This window comes from Rutidosis leptorrhynchoides, chromosome 11 (assembly GCF_046630445.1).
Source record: "Rutidosis leptorrhynchoides isolate AG116_Rl617_1_P2 chromosome 11, CSIRO_AGI_Rlap_v1, whole genome shotgun sequence".
NCBI classification, from domain to species: domain Eukaryota; kingdom Viridiplantae; phylum Streptophyta; class Magnoliopsida; order Asterales; family Asteraceae; genus Rutidosis; species Rutidosis leptorrhynchoides.
Genome location: NC_092343.1, coordinates 398,766,507 through 398,771,790, shown reverse-complemented (window position 1 = coordinate 398,771,790; position 5,284 = coordinate 398,766,507). Strand labels below are relative to the sequence as shown.

Here is a 5,284-nt window from a genome sequence, read left to right as displayed (position 1 = left end):
CTTAAGCATGGCATGTAATTCGCCAATGCTCTTATCTCATCCATTCATGTTATAATTTAACACAAATGTGTCAAACCTCTTTGACAATGAGTTAAGGATAAGGTCCGTGGCTAATTCATTAGATACGTTGCAATTTAGACGGTTTGCTCGATCAATCAGGCTTTTCATCTTAAGGACATAAGATGAAACGGATTGGGTGTCATCCATCCGACATGCATGAAGCGCTCGAACCGTTTCGAAGCGCTCGACAATAGCTTGTTGAAGGAACATCTCCTTCAACTGTGTGATCATGTCATATGCACTATGATGCTCAAAATCTTTTTGGAGTTCGGGTATCATAGTCCCAAGCATGAGGCAAGAAACTTGCAACGAATCAGTGCAATATTTCTCCCAGTAAGCCATGGATTCCGTATCATCCTCGTCCGGTTGATCGGGAATGGGGTCTTCCAACACATACGCCCTGTCCTCTAGTTTGAGGACAATTCTTAGATTGCGGAACCAATCCATGAAGTTCGTATGGTTGAGTTTTTTCCTTTTCGAGGATTGACCTCAACGATAGGTTGTTAAAGTTTATTGGTGCGTTTGGAATGTTGTTGTTGTTATTGGCGGCCATCTACAAAATTTAACAAAGTTGCTTAAGTATCAATTTTAATTTAACAATCAATACCCTTTAAATCCAATTGATATTTATTAAATTTTAGAATCCAACGGTAAACCAAATTTCGGTTAGGTGACCTTTATCCCGTCATTTGATTTAGCTAGGTAGTCATTGCATGACAATTGCAATCCTTTTGCAACTTCTAAGTTATGGGATCATGCAATCCTTTTGCATGGCATATTATCCCATCAACGCCTATTTGTTCATCATGCTTCGGTGACCCTAAGTTCATGATTTCCAAATCAAGTCGTCCTACTTGTGTAAACGTGCAAACTTAACATTCAAGTGGTTAGGTGACCTTTATCCCACAAGCATGCGAAATTCACCTTAATCATATTAGTTTGCTCATAACGGTTAGGTGACCTTTATCCCATCATGAGTTCCCTAATACGCCTAAGTGTCACATAATAGGATGGCGTTAAACTTGTTTACCTTATTTGTTAAAGGGATTTTGAGTTTTCGTTATTTCTAGTTTAAGAAAACTTTTATGCCATACACCAACATGCATTTAGTGTATGGTACTTATGAAAATCCATTTTCATGTCATGTAATAATTCCAATTTTATTACTTTGATATAAACCATTTTATATGTGCAATCCGTTTCTAGTTCTTAATAACCATTTATTAACGTCTTTTGCCATTTTAATTTAACCAATTAAATTGTAGTTTGTTCATTGCATATTGTTAATAATTTAACCAATTAAATTGTAGTTTTGCTTGTTGTTTAACTTGTGTGATAACTTGTTGTAGTAACATACACAATCCACAATCATACAAGAAATAAAACAACCACGCATGCAAAACAAATGTGTTCACAATCAAGCCAATTTGGTGGACATTTGTTTAGCCGAAAACAAATGTCACCGGTTAAGGGTTAAAACACAAAGTAAGAGGTTTTAACCTCCCACTTAACCTTGCATCCACATGATTCTTGTGTTCATCCTTGTGATCTTCATGCATCTTCATCTTGTTACAAAATATATCCTAATACATTTTGTCTAGAAAATGAAAATACAACCTAATCTATTTTACATGCCAAATATAAAATAAATTACATAACCAAAAGAATAATTATTACAAACCAAATTACATGAATATTACAACCACATGAATGAATCAATATTACATACCAAACATGCAACCATTCAAACACAAGGTCAAGGCTTGATTGTGAACTCCAACACACAACAAAATATGACCAAATTTGAAGTTCCAAACCCATTAAGGAACTTCCAAATTTGGCCAAAATAGTACCCACCCAAAAAATCAAAGTTTTTGCATTTTACCTGCATGCATGTTCATAAAATGCAAAATTATAGTGGGTTTAATAAGTCATCTCGAAGCATATTTCAACAACTTCGGCTCTAGATACCATTGTTGGGATTTAACAAGTTCCATTATGTATAAAACATTTTAAGAATCAAATGAAAGCAGAAGCATGTAAGTATTACCATTTAGAACTTGTTAATCATTAACCAATTAAAGTTAAATCCCAATTAGGATCAAGTTGTGATATATACTTACAAACTACAAGCAAGTAAAGAAGTTATACCTACTCCAAGCTTGCTAGTAAATGATGAAGATGATGATGATGATGAATGGAGCTCCAAAAGTGTGAAACCTCAAGTTGTTATACCCCAAACTTATGCACCAACACCCTTGCTTTTAGTTAGGATTTTGTTTAACACTTGAATGAGCTTGCAAAAACTAAAATGAGAACCCTTTCTTCTCCCTCAAAGCCCACGGCTTTCTGCAGCAGAATGTAGGGGTTTATGCAGTTTTTTTTTATGTATTTTGCAAGTATCTCTCTCCACAAAGAGTCAAATGTGCATGTATATGGAAGTGGGAAAGTATGGCAAGGTGTAGGGAATCATTAGCATGCCTTCTTACAACTCCAAGGCCACTCCCATATTAGTTTAAATAAAATAGTTTTATATAAGTTAAACTTTTATAAAACTATTATATATAAAACTTCCATATAAATTATAATGCACATTTTATAAACTTGCATATTAATTATGTACATTTTATATAAAATCAATTATAAAGAAATGTAACATAACATTATTAATTATTTAACCTATAAATAATTAAATCCATATTATATAAATTATTCCATAATTTTTATATATATGTATACATCAAGTAGTATTTCAGAAAACCATTTTTCTTAATGTTAAAGTGTCACGTATTTAATCAATGATCCAATCGTTAAAATTAAATACATATAAGGTGTCGGTAAGCTTGTTATTGGGTATGACCCGACTTGGATCATAACACATTAACCACATTAATTTAATATGTCTCTCGGGCATACGAAATACCTTCAATGTTGATGTCTTTTCGTGTAGTAATGTCGCATCCTTGGTAGAGTATTTGTATTATTTGATAAGTGTCTAAACCATGTTGAGGACATCCTCTCAACAACTTTCTGAATCTTGTCCATGCCTCATATAATGTTTCATTTAGCTTTTGAGTGAACGTAACAATTTCTCCTTGAAGTCTCACGGCTTTAGATGCCGGAAAGAATTGTTTAAGAAATTTTTCAACTAAAACATCCCATGTATCAATCGCCCCTTCAGGTAACGATTCTAACCAATCTTTGGCTTCTCCCTTTAAAGCCCAGGGAAACAACATGAGATAGATCTGTTCATCCTCAACTTCTCTGATTTTGAATAGAGTACAGATCCTATTAAAGGTTCGAAGATGTTTGTTTGAATCTTCCTTTGGCGCACCACTAAATTGGCATTGATTAGTTACCATGTGTAGTATTTATCCTTTGATTTCATAATCTGGTGCATTAATGCCTGGTTTAATAATGGCGTGACCTTGGCCCGTGCGTTTAGCCCTCATTCGGTCTTCTATACTTAGAGGTTCCGGATTTTCCATGATTGAATTTGTTGAATCTGAATCACTAGAGGATTCTGATTTAATGGTTTCTTCCTCGACAATCTCTGGATGAGTGATTTGTGATTCAGGAGGAATGATTAGTGTTTCAGGATCTCTAAATTGTCCCTGAATATCCTCCGGGTTCTCAATTGTGAGGTCAGGTTCAAAAAATGGATTATCGGAAATTTTAATTGGAGTATTTGTTCGACTAGATGATAATTCTAAAGAAAAATCAACAGCGACAATATTAGCTAGATGTCTTGATCGAGTTACAGGTGGTGAACGTATGAAAGGTGGTGAACGTTTTGCTCGGTGCATTCACAGAATATCCTGTAAGTTATAAAAATAAAAAAAATTATATAAGTTATCAAATTAATAGACTTTTCTGATTTTGCCCACGTTTCGAATAGCCAATAGATGCAACAGGTAGCCAGGACCCTTTAAATCGGAAGCCCACAACTCGCCACTAACAAATCCAACTATTACTACGAACCAGAAAATTTGGATGTCTATCAATTTAACTGTTAAAAATAATTTTTTCGTCGAAATTTTGAAATAAAAATCTATGTCCTAAAAACTAGAGCGTCGAGAAATAAGAAAGAAAAAGAATGCGTCGAAAAATAAAAAGTCGAAAAACAAAAATAAGAAAGTAGAGCGTCTAAACTTAAAAGTCTAAAAACTAAATTTAAAAAGTTGCGCCTAAAGGTATTAAAGCTTAAACAGAAATCTATATCCAAAACGGCAATAACTTAAAAGGCACTAAAATATATAAATGGCGTCGCAAAAATTCTAAAGCGTCTAAATTCTAAATCTAAAGAAAAAGTACTTAAGGGATTTTACGGCAAAACCTAAAAAATTTAGAAAAATAAAATTAACTACGGCAAAATACTAAACTTAAAACTATATAGCAAATGATAAATATTACGAAATAAACGATAAAAATGCAAATTATAACTAAAATGATAAAAAAAAAAAACAAATTTTATAAAGATATTATTTTCAAATTATTATTTTATAAAAGTATTAATTTTATATAATAATAAATAAACTTAAAATTACAAAATATATATTAAAACTAAAAACTAATTAAATTAAACCCTAATAATAATAATAATTAATTCTAACCCTAAATTGATTTAAATAATATAATTAATAATAACCTAATTGCGTAATTAATGCATCCTAGGCATTGTCAGTCAAGCCACTCATGCGACCGCATGAGAATAACCCTTCGGGGTTATGCGATCGCATGGCCCAATATTCCTGGAATAATTCGAGCTTTGAACAGGCTTCGGCCCAATAGTTTATTTATTTTTATTTAATTTTTTTAAATTTCAAAAATATTACAAAATAATTATATATATTAAATTAAACTTATATTTTAAATCTAAAAAATAAAAGTACTTGTAAATATTATATATAAAATCTTAAAAATATATATATATATATATTTTTTTCTTTTTATTATAATTTTTTTTACTTTAACCCTTATAATAAATAACAAAATATTTTTACGAAATAATAAATAATATATTTTTACAAAAATATAGTTTTTCACCGAGTCCCCGGTAGCGGCGCCAAAAACTTGATGTTATGCGAGGTATATACGAAATACTATTATTTTTATTATGAAATACGATACAATTTACACAAGTTTTATTTATTTATATAGATGGGATATACTTAAACCTTGCTACAACACTTATAGGCAGTGTACCTAATCGTAGAGTAGTGTA

At 31.6% G+C, this 5,284-nt stretch overlaps 1 non-coding gene across 1 annotated transcript; it reads left to right on the top strand.

The window, feature by feature from the left end:
* The first annotated feature begins 3,057 nt into the window (after positions 1 to 3,057).
* LOC139878923 (small nucleolar RNA R71) lies at positions 3,058 to 3,164 on the top strand. The gene has a single exon (XR_011769785.1). It is a non-coding gene; the product is annotated as a small nucleolar RNA R71 (small nucleolar RNA).
* The last annotated feature ends 2,120 nt before the right edge of the window (positions 3,165 to 5,284 follow it).